This window comes from Pectinophora gossypiella, chromosome 7 (genome assembly GCF_024362695.1).
Source record: "Pectinophora gossypiella chromosome 7, ilPecGoss1.1, whole genome shotgun sequence".
In the NCBI taxonomy this organism is placed as follows: domain Eukaryota; kingdom Metazoa; phylum Arthropoda; class Insecta; order Lepidoptera; family Gelechiidae; genus Pectinophora; species Pectinophora gossypiella.
Window position 1 is genome coordinate 13,115,943 of NC_065410.1, and position 12,435 is coordinate 13,128,377.

General features: G+C 37.9%; 1 protein-coding gene across 1 annotated transcript in view; it reads right to left on the bottom strand.

Annotated features, from left to right (window-relative positions):
• Positions 1-2,530: 2,530 nt before the first annotated feature.
• Positions 2,531-12,435, bottom strand: part of LOC126368402 (glucose 1,6-bisphosphate synthase) — a 116,083-nt gene continuing 106,178 nt past the window's right edge. The window contains exon 13 of the transcript XR_007566581.1: positions 2,531-2,677. The gene's annotated coding sequence lies outside the window, so the exon portion shown is untranslated. The remainder of the gene's footprint in view (positions 2,678-12,435) is intronic.

Sequence of the window (12,435 nt, forward strand, 5' to 3'; positions counted from 1 at the left end):
ATAAATGAACTTCTAACTAACCCAATTAGGAATATAGTTGTGAGCATATGATATATTATATTTCTAGTCACATCAAAAGAGATTATATAAGTCAGGAGAATACAGGAGAACAATTCAAATTTAAAATTCAAATTCAGAAATTGTTTATTCGGACAACATAATTTCCATGGGTGTTAGTAACAAGAACTATTAGGTAACCAATACAGAGTTAGTGACAAAAACTTACATACTTACTTACTAAGTTAGTTTACAAGGTAAGGTGGACGGTATTCGAATTTAAATTCGCTGGACATTCCAATCAAAGGGGTTAAAAAGGCCACATTGAAGCAATTCATCTAAAAAGTAATTATTGCTATATGACATTTGTTTGCAATGCGCACTCATTTTTGTATGCGCAAATGTAAATTTGCAATATTGCTTTTTTTAAATGAATTGCTTCAATCCGGCCTTTGTAGTACATCATCATCATCATCATCAGCCCATTAACGTTCCCACTGCTGGGGCAAGGGCCTTTCCTATGGATGGATAGGGAGATCGGGCCTTAAACCATCACGCGGGTCCAGTGCGGATTGATGGTTATTAACGACTGCTAATGCAGCTGGGACCAACGGCTTAACGTGCCTTCCGAAGCACGGAGGAGCTCGAGATGAAAACATTTTTATTTTTGTGGTCACCCATCCTATGACCGGCCTTTGCGAAAGTTGCTTAACTTCAACAATCGCAGACCGAGCGCGTTTACCGAGCTCCTCAATACATTAGTAGTACATTAAGGGCTAATTGTATTTACCGGCAATCACATTCAGGATTAGGTAAGTACGCGATTCACCTTACTTTGTAAGTAAGCATTATAAGTTTTTGTTGGACAATAATAGGTATGTACCAAAGCGTAGTTCGCCTTTGTTAAGAATTTGCTACAACAATTATTTCATTTCCTAAATTAGATGATTACTTAAATGCCTATGTCAAGGAAGGAGATCTTAGGAAATGACGACAATTTTTATTGCAAGCTGACGCAAAGAAAACAAGAGTCATTTTGCGATGATAAGATAACATTATGATGGTGACACACGAGAGTCGTAATCATCTTAAGTTAATGTAAATGATAATAGTCCGGTCAATCCAGACTTTGAAAGATATATTAAAGTACCATCCAGCTGAAAATCCTCGAAATAGTTCAAAACATGTTTAGAAACAACGTTTAAAAATTTCGAAGTTACGGTCCGTGGAAAATAGAAATTCAGGGTCAAATGCATTTTTCTTTTTACGGACCTGAATTGAAAAAAAAAATGACCTTTGAACTCGAATATTATTTTTGATTCGAAACTTTGAAATATTGTTTCTAATCGTGTTTTGAACTATTTCGGGGATTTTCAGCTGGATGGTTATTTATATATCTTTGAAAGTCTAGATTGACCGGACTATTACCATTTATATTAATTTAAGATGATTACAACTCTCGTGTGTCACTAGGATGTTCAGTTGGATGATAATTTATGTATCTTCACTCTGATTATTTGGTCTAATTTGACCGGACTAAGTATAAAAATAAATGACGATATATTCATTCAATTGGCTACATTAGTACTTAAGTACTTCTAGAGTTTCTCAGCATCTACATGCACAAGAGTAGAAGCACATTTTTTTGACGTGACTTATTGTAGGTTTGCCGAAATGGCATTAACTACTTGGCCGGACAAATGGGGGGCGCTGAAGGCTCTCACCCGGTAAGTAGAAGGACAAGCAAACATGTATTTTATAGATACAGTTCTTAACGCAAATTAATATTTTCTTTACGCCGGCACTCGTGATTATTAATTCGTATGGGACCGGTTCTGACATGCATCAGCGTCATACATGGTGCATCTTCCCTTCCTCACATCATTTCCCTAGCTTCATCCTATTTTCACAGGGTCCGCTGAGGGAATGGCTGGACGTAGTTGTAGCCGGCGGCTAGACCTAAATAGTTTTACTCGAAAACCATCGGCTCGTACTAGGTTTAACCAAGAGTAAGTGGCTACACCTAGTTCTAACCGGCTATAACTAGGTGTAGCCGCACTTCGGCACCTAACCTGAAGATTTGACAGGTCTGGTTTTTTACAGAAGTGACTGCCTGTCTGACGTTCTAACCCGCGATGGGAAAACCAGCCCAATACAGGTCTCCTGCCAGCTCAATCACATATCTCTGAGACGCATTTCTCGGGAATGTGGGTTTCCTCACTATGTTTTCCTTCACCACTGATACAAATTACAAAATAATTAGTTTAGACCCGTGCTGCGATTTAAACCTGCGACCTCTCAGTGAGAGCCTAGCGTCCTTTCACCTGGGCTACCACGACTCGTTCACTTGTCTCATGCAGTTTATAAATAGCTCAGATTTATATGGGTTAGATTTTCCTTAACTTATTAAGGTATTATTATACTTCAGAGCTACAAAGGAAATAAAAACAGTTCAAGTAGGTAACATACTTTTTTCAGATACCAACCAGATTTAATAAATAAATGTAAGTACCTAACGTTTTTGAAACTGCTGTACGGTCATGAGCATTAATATGTATACACTTTGGTACCATGTCACATTAACTTTTTTGACAAATTGAACTGTAAGTCTCACTAAATGTCAAATATGTTAGTGCGACAGAGTCCTAAAGTGGGTACATTATATTGCTCATGACTGTACCTATGAAGTTTTAAGAATATTTTTATAATCCTTGTAACTCTACTTGTCGCTACTATAATTTTATTAAGTATTAAGTATTATCTTGAAGATAAACTGTAGAGGCGCATTAAATTCGCATGGTAGAGTCAGTCACGATTTGCTAGGAATCCTTTCAGACACAATAACCGTATGAAAATTGTCGTTAAGCGGTGAACGTCACATTTGTCGTGCCTTCAGTTTATTAACTACCGTCAACAATTAGGTACTCTATGTGAACATTAGTAGGCGGCAGTACTACAACTGCCACTGTTAATTGCCAATTGTTTACACTGGTAATGTCTAGGTAAGTTTGAACCTGTCTTGCAGACATCGGTACAGAGACGCGAGGTGATGATATCATTTGTGGAACAGAAACTGTACAGGAGGTAGAGTCGGGACAAAGGTGACATGTCTCCTGATTCATCAAGACGCGCCAAAAATCATTGAGTGCCCGAAGTTGTGAATGCCCGCTGAGTGACGGCGGTGCGGCGGCGGCGCGGCGCGGGGGCGACGGATTCGCGCGGAGGCTTCCGCGGGCGGGCGGGGTCGCTGACCCTCCCCGCCGGGCGCGGCGAGCGGCGGCGGGCGCGCCAATGTCAGGGCCGGTGCAGCCGCGGTCAGCTGACGTCTGGCGGCGCGCGGGGGACGCGCCGCGCCACAGAGGTGCAGTCGACTCCTGAACCTCCGCCGAGGCGCACGCCTCTCCGGCCCGCGGCACGCGCTATAAATAGGAAACCGTCGGGCGGCGCCGCGCGCTACTCGGGCGCCGGGGCTGTCCTCACCGAGTCAGGTACCTGAAGTAGCGCGCGCCGCCTCCCGACGTCCCGTCGGATACCCTCACGGAGCATGCAGAGCAACCACCGCCGCACGCCCATTGTACTTCATCAGGTGCTCTGGTGATGATCGTTCCAGGCGCTTGTTGGAGTACACTTACCGTGTCGGCGGTGATCGTCTTGAGTTGCGAGTGGCGAGTGGCAGGCGTGGAGAGGAACACGTGGTTAAGTGCGAGCACGTGGCCGGCGCTGGACCCGGGACGGCAGGAGGTGAGTACCGGCGTGGGCGCAGACAAAGCGCGTGAGTCACGGCGGCTGACGACCTGCAGCCAGCCTGCACCGCACCCCGCTCGCGGCGCCCGTCGCCACACCCTCGCTCCTATATTCGCACATACACGAGCTGCCCACATTTGCATTGGTCATCGAACTCCCGCCGAAAGATTTCAACAAAAGCAGCTCAAACTGGTTCTCGTGTATTTTTCGACAGCCGCCCGCGCCGCCGCCGCCGCTCTCCTGAACTGTGCTCTCTGTGTGCCTATAAAATTGTCTGTGTTTTTATATTGTACGCTTTCAGAGTTAAAGTATAAAAATTCTCGAAGACGATATTGGAATTGAGCCGCAAGAAATACATTAACTTCCAATCAGACGGACGCCATTAAACTTGTCAACCGAACGAAACAAAGGTTGGAGAGAACAAAGCTATTTAGATATAAGTAAGAGGAGCGTGACATATTTTGTTTCGTGTTACAAATACTACAATTGGATTTTCCTTTGGTCAGCATGTAGTGACGTGCCGCGGCGGTGGGTGTATAGTCACCGCTCGCCACAACAGGGTGGGCAGACGGCTCGCGGCGGCGGCGGCAAGGCGGCGAGCGTCACCACCGCGCCGGTTTCAAAATCCTCTTTCGTCACATTCGCGGACCAACTCGGAGCCACAAACTTGCGAATCATACTACCCGATTTTAAACCTTGCTGTCTCGATACAGGCACGATTATGCGATATCTTCGCCAAGATATAATGCAAACGGCCAATAAAAATACAAGTCTCGGGTGGATGACTCAGAGGAATGCGTCTAATTGTTGAAGTGGTCGCAAAAAATTCTTCGTGTTAGGTTTCAAATTAAAGTGAAGCGAAATCGAGTAGCAAATGTTGCATAGGTATCGTGCAAGCTGATAAAAACATGCGATTTTAAAGTTATTCCAAGAAAACGTTTGATTCATTCCGATTAAAGTCTACTCTCTATTCGCATTCACTTCAAATATTGAGTTTGACGATATTTATTTACATGGTCCCTTCTAAGTGTTTGGTCCGATCGATTACTAAATTCTAGAAAAAAGATCAACGTACCTACTCGGATTCAGACTATTCTGAATATTTTAAATAAGTATTAACTCGTTTTTACCCGCGTGTAATTATTTGTATAAAGGTCATATTTTTTGGGACCGAAACGTTACCGCGAAAACTTCATAATAATACCAACTTAGCTATCTACTTTTTGAATTTGAATTGATCTTCTATGTTATCTACCTACATCATCATTAATTGTATCATTCTACCACATTGGGCTTCTGCCAGGACGATGGTCCTTTTAATATCAAGTTTACTTCGGTACCTACTAATGTCCTTTATACCTATTCCAAATAAATCCATAATAAGTAAAATTGAAATGCTAAATCTCATATTCATTATGTTCATTGATTAGTACATAAATAGCCAACTTAAGTCCCACGGCTGGGCACAAGTCTCCCCTCAATCAACCCGAGGGGGTATGGAGCATATTCCATAATGCTGCTCTACCTACTGCGGGTTGGTAGAGGTGTTTTTATGGCTAGAAGCTGGGACCAACAGCTTAACGTGCCTTCCAGAACACAGAATTATCTCAATTAATCAGTATTATTCCTTACAAACGTTCAAAAGGCAGAAGACAATGGATATTGTTTCTCGTAAGCCGTAACTAACTTAGGGCATGTATTACTTAGTAAGTTTGATTACAATATGGAGGTTGAAGGCAAAGTTTGGCAACTCGTCTGTTGCTATGCAGAGTTTACGAAAGGCTGTGCTACCGTAGCCTACTTTTAACGTGAATAACGTTTCACATTGTGAAGAATTATTGGTTTTTAATGTATGAATTCGTAACTAACCTAATTAAGGTCTAGGTAGGTAGGTGTAACTCACATAACTGTTTTAGTCCTTGCTTAATTAAATCACTTTTATCGGCTCTCGGATTGTGAAAGCTGGGTTCTTTAAGAATTAGTCCAGTCCGCGTTTTTAAGAGTTTTTAATTCAAAATACTTTCTAAAACAATTTATATAACAAATCTTCTACTTCTAATTCCCGAAAAGCAACATAATATTAACACTCGACCTTTTTAATGTGAATATATGGGAAATTTATTATACTTAATACCCTGGTTTAATATTGTCAGATTGGTTCATCCATCATGTTGGAGAGTTCTACGATTTGTTTATGAGAATAAGCAGGTGGTACTCAGAGTATAACCGTGAGGGTAGTCGTGGTTGTATGCCGATTGGTCCTAGGTTCGCCTACTACGGCATACAACCAAGGATAAATATCACTAATCGGAAGAAATTCAGAAAAACATACCTATTTTTATGTTTCATACTTTGCAGAGGGTGATTTTTCCGTAGTCGGGTTAATAATAATAATAAGGTCGAGCAGGCGCCATAGTCCCCCATAGACCTAGTATCCCAATCCACTAACCCCCAACCCAATAGCCCAGTTCCCTTTATTCCCATAATCTGCAATAGTCCTACACAAACCGGGGATTGTATGGGTGCACTCCCATAGTGTATACAGGGATAATCGCCGGTTGGTGTCACACCACATTTAGATTAAATTGTCTTAAGGGGCCTCTACGTGTTGGCTTCGGCCCCACGCACGCCATCCAAAAGTCCGGGACTCCGTAGTCCCGAGATATGGAAATGACAATCATAATAATAAAAAAGTTTCTTAAGTAAATTAAAGACAAAAAAAAAAGTTTATTTAAGTTAAACCTACGACACATATATACATTTATAACATTAAAATATACACATATTAATATTTAGTTGGTTGGGTTTTAGTTTATAAACTTATATTTTTATGAATATTACTGAACTAGACGGTCTGTTTTACATTAGAAATAACATAAGTCACAAGTCGATTTCCTTGGAATATATGAGAGAGCTTAGAAATATCCCAAGTTTTTATCTTAAGTACATTCAAAACACAAATTGAGTTTATTTCGGAGTAAGTAAATTTTCTAGGAATATACCTAAGTAAAGGTTTTGATATCCCCAGTTCATTAGAATGTAAGAAGCAGCTGCTGTAATAATTCTCTTACATTATTAGCTTTGGCTACACTCTCAGCAGTACCGAGAAACGCGGAGCGAAGGAAAACATTTAGGATACTAGTACGGATTACTGGCTAAAACTCCAAACAGGTCATTGACCCGGCTTATTAATACTTACATATATATACAGCTTTGTCATCAATGTAAGCCCAACTTTGTCGGATTTTACGACATGCCTGGGAAGAGAAACAGCCGAAAGTGTTCTATTTTTTATTCGCTCCCATTCTAGCATAGAAGCTGTGAACTAGTTATTTCTAGCAGCAATAAGTTGCATCATGCCTCTAAATTCTGTTTCTATTTATTTATTTTTTAGCATTAAAAAGTAGCATTAATAAACAAATAAATAGACAGTAATATTAACACAAGTAAGTACCTAGGTATATGATCAGCAAGGTCTGCACGACAACCGTATTATATCGAGGGCTTCGACCTATAACCTACCTTTATGTTTTCCACCTAAATATTAATGTGTGTATATTTTAATGTTGTAAATGTATACGTGTGTCATAGGTTTTACCTAAATAAACCTTTTTATTATTATTTTTTCTATAAACGCAGCGAATGCTATTTATTTACGTAGATAAACGTCGATGGTCGAAGCCCGCGATATAATTCCGTTGCCGTGCCGCGAGGACTGAAGCTGACATTGAAATGTTGCTTTGTTTAGTGACCGTTTACACTGAGTTTATACTTAGCCGGTCTTTGTCACACCCAGGGCAGTGAACAGTGATTCACAATGTGCATTACACATTACAGCAAGCCGTAGTATATTAGTTACTCCACGCAATGAACCCAAGCGACAACGTTTGAGGAAAACTTTAAAGTTAGGCCGAAATAATGCAAAGCCGACGGGACGCGCGAAATATTTTTAATGTTTCTTTTTCCCTAACACTCGGTATTTCGTCGCCTTATAAGAACAACGACGTAAATGCCTGTTTGAAAAATGACTTTCTTAAGTGATTTTTTCCACACCTTGATTTCTTTCAATTAAGTATTACCTAATTTAAATTCGGGAAAATTTGAGACAAAAAAATTATCTGAACGAATGAAAGAACTAATAATTCGAAGAAGCCGTAACAGTTTCCATCATACACAGATTCGCAGTACTTTATCAGTATATGCGCATGCGCTTATTGCAATATAAAAAAAAGAGTAAACACTATTACTGATAATATAATTAATTTTATTGATAATATAAGTAGTTGACTTCAACATAAAAAACAAAGTACCTGTTGTAATTGACTTATTTTTTGTATCTAATGTGTTATACTAGCCTGAATTATGTTATGCTATGTTATGTACAGTCATGAGCAATATAATGTACCCACTTTAGAACCTTGTCGCACTATCATATGTGGCATTTAATGAGACTTACGGTTTCATTTGCAAAAAAGTTAATGTGACATGGTTTCAAAGTGCATACATTTTAGTACTCGTGACCGTACTTATCTCGATTGTCTGCGGGGCACATAGAACTAATTTACACCTAAAATTGATGATAATCAAAATAAAATTATCAACAATTAAAATGATCAATAATTTTGACAGTTCCAAGTTCTATCTCTTCTTTTGCACTTACTGATATGAAATTAGGAACTATTACCTAAGAACTGACAAAAATCAAATGTAGTTTGCGCTTGCCAAAATCGGTATATCAATCATCAATAAAATGGCTGGTGACTATACGAATATATTTTAGTACTTCAACATCAATCATGGCTACAAGTTGTCTTCAGCACCCGTAATATGTCAACGGTATAACGTACGCTAATCGATATTTGATTAAATTGCTTATTTTAACGCCTAGCCAATAGCGTAAGTTCATATATCGCAACGCAACGCGTATATTCGTGCAGCATGGGGCAGCTATGCGTGGTCACAGTACTAACATAACCTAATCTATTGTTGTCTTATAGTGAAAACTACGTATGGAGATTTGGATGAATAAAATCTCGCAATAGACATGCTAGTTTCAATCGAAATAAAAAAAATGGTCTCAATTTTTACCCGGATTGAAACTAATTGAAAGAATTCGAGGTTTTGTCGAAGAAAGTCACATTAGAATGTGATTCAGATGTTAGAAATGGCGCTTATGTGGGTGGTTATTTTTAGATAAAATTTATGTTTAGGACAATAAGTAACAATTATGAAGACTATTGTAGTAGAAACAATGATAGTGTACCTAAGTGACTATTTATGAATAGTGTTTATTATAAGTAAAGAAAAAAAATATGGCAAACGCGTAAAAAATGGAAATTAAAAAAAATATGAACAAGTACATACATAATGCTACGGGAGCTGGTGACCCCGATAGGGGATTAAAGGAATTGTGTTTGTCGGTCTGTACTACTAAAATACTGGATATATATATTCATTTCTGTCTTTTTTTAGCGTTATGCTCCGTTAAATATAGCTTCATTCATTTGACAGCTGTCAAAACAATACATTTTCCTGATATTTCTCTTTCACTTTAATGTTTAACTGTCTCTCTGCCCTGTTGTCAAAATAATCAGCCTATTTTTAACGGAGTTAAAATTATTTCTGTAAAATCCAATAAGACGTTATCTGTATACTTATACATTCATACATAAACATAAATAGTTTATATACGTCCCACTGCTGGGCATACGCCTCTTATCAATCAACCGGAGAGGGTAAGGAGCATACTCTACCACGCTGCTTCATTGCGGGTTGGTGGAAGTATTTGGGCTAGTATCCCGGGACCAATGGCTTACACATATGTAACAAAAATCTATCTCACCGAGCTTTTTGTTACACATGCGTAAGCCATTTGTTACATATGTGTAAGTTGTTACTTTTTGTTACATAGATATGTATCTATCTATCTTTATCTATGTAGATAAAATACTTTATTTAGCAGGCGGCGGGGGCGGGGGTGGGGTGTGGGTATTTAGTTCATCTTGCGATGGATGTACGTCTGTCTACCCCATTGGGATATAGTCGTGAGCTTATGTTATGTTATATATTATGTATTGTACGTTATTCTTCCAATACGTAAACTAAAAGTAGAATCAGCCGCGGTATTCAATAAGTGCATACCTAATAATTATATAGTTACGTTTATCGAAGTGGGCGTGCATAACACAGGGTGTCTCAAAGTCAACACAAATTGCTCATACGACTTCTATTCGACTCCTGCGCGCTACATTTCCATATTTTTGATGGTTAGGTGGACCAAATCTCGCGAAGTAAGCAACTATTTGTTTGAGTTATTGTGTTTTCGTTTGGCAGCGTACTTAAATGTTACCGATGTAGGTAATTTGGTAGTGGTAGTAGTCCTTTTGTACAAGGGTTCACTGAGAGGAGGGTTGTTCGAATAGATTTTGTATATTTTTCCTTTATTTTTTTTTATTGTGCTGTGTTTTATTTTTTATATTATTATTATTAGCAAAATTGTTATTTAATTTTTAGCTGCAAGATTTGTTTTGTAATGTAAAAAAATAACAGTTTTGTTTATGGTGCAAATAAATTATTAGTTGTAATGGATAAATAAAAGTGTTTTAGTGGTATAAGTATGTTATGTCGGCGTACGACTAATGAGGTTTAGAAGGGCGGAAAATAATTTATCTATTTATTTATTTATTTTATTCAGGCAACTAAGGCCTGTACAATATGTACCTTAACCTAAGAATACATACAATGTTAAAATTTAAATATTTATTTAAGGAATTTGTTATTAGTCTTCGCCTCCCTTTAACGTCGGAACACCACTCCCTCTGGCCAGGAGTCCGCATGAAGCAAATAATAATAAATGCGTGTTCTCAGTGAGGCGTTTACTAGCAGACTGACAGTAAATTGGGTAGTTTGTCTTATATTTCCTGTCTGTGCAATAAAGCATTTGTTATGTTATATTATAGTTTATCATTTTGGAAAGGTCATTTGCAGTCACACTATTTTGAAGTCTAGTTGAATTTACTTAAACTATGTTTTATTATGTCTTATCTTGAAGTCCACAATACAAGAATCCAAGTAATCTAAAACAAAAATATTATCTACTGACCTTTCCCATTGTGATTGTTAATAACTTGTGAGTAATAGGTACCTACTACCTTTCCCGGCGGGGTTTGCTTTTATTTCGTCATGCGGCCACGGCTCGCGACAACAAACACTTCATAACCCCGATACCTCATTCAGCGCATATCGCTATCGACCCGCTAGGGTCGATTAAATCTTTCAAATATAGTTCTCTCAAACGACATCCTGAGCTGAGGTCGTGAACGAACTAGGCACCTTCAGGCTTATTGTCTTAAATTTTGTACCGGGTGAGAACCCTTAACGCTCCCTAATTGTCAGGCCAAGTAGTTAATGCCATTTGCGGGAAATCAACAATAAGTCACGTCAAAGAGAGCTTGTATTGCAATCTCAAAAAGCAGAATTCAGACAAAGAAAGCTTTGAAGCTCGGAGCGAATTTATTGAATAGGAAAATCGGATTGAAATAAACAAGAGTGCAATAGAACGCCAGCTCACAGCTCAGTTAGCCGATTCACACTTCATAGTGAGGAATTGAACATTCCTTCAACCCTTCAGGGGGTTAAAAAAGCCACATTGAAGCAATTCGTGTCAAAAGCAATATTGCAATTTGACATTAGCGCCTATAAAAGTAAGTGCGAAACGTCAACAATTATAATTTATATAATTTTATTCGTAAATTCTTGACTCGCTCAAAAAAGAAGCTAAACTGATAAATAACATACACTGAATGAATATTTTTCTTTTATAAATAAAAAAAACCGATATATGTCTGTGTAAAGTAAGTTAAGAAGGTATGTTATAAAAACCTTATGTTATTAAAATAATTCCCTAACAAAACATAAAATACCTACCTAGTATTTATTTAGCGGGTATTTGACTTTCATTTTCTTTATATTAGATATTTTATGTTATTTAATCATACTTTATGGAATTGGAAGGTGCCTAGTTGGATTTGTAATAACTTACCTAAGTATATTATTAATATTTTACGGTGAAGAGTGGCGCATGTCTACCGCATAGTAGGTAATTTTATATCAGATGAGATAGTGGTCAATCGTACTTACTTATAATTGGATAAAAATAATTGAAAAAAATTTGTTAAAGATGATGGAATTTCCAGTTGCTTACTACGATTGCTTTATTTGAACTGAAATAATTATATGCCTGCCTACTTTATTCTAATCTATTAAAAGTAAAATACTTACATTATTATGGAATTCTAAATTGTTGGATAAGATAAAAATGTCCTACCACAAAAATAATAAAAAATAATAATTAAAAAAAAAACAAAGGTATTTATTTCAGACTTTCCATACACGTGTTAGTAAAAGACTTAAAGCAAGTTAGTATAAAATCAAACAATTATTTTCTTAAAAGTAAGTATACATAAGTATTTAAAGTCTATTCCAGTTGAATCCTTATTAGGTCCAACCAGAACAGACACCAATTACCTAATTTTAGGTCACACATACCTGTCCTCCACGCTTTTTAATAGGTATAAAAAAAATCATTAAATTAGACACTGCTTACAGTCCGCTAAAACAAAAAAACGCTGCCCGATACGGTCTTGGCATAATTTTTTTATTAATTACGGCAGTTGCTATCCGCTTCAACGATTT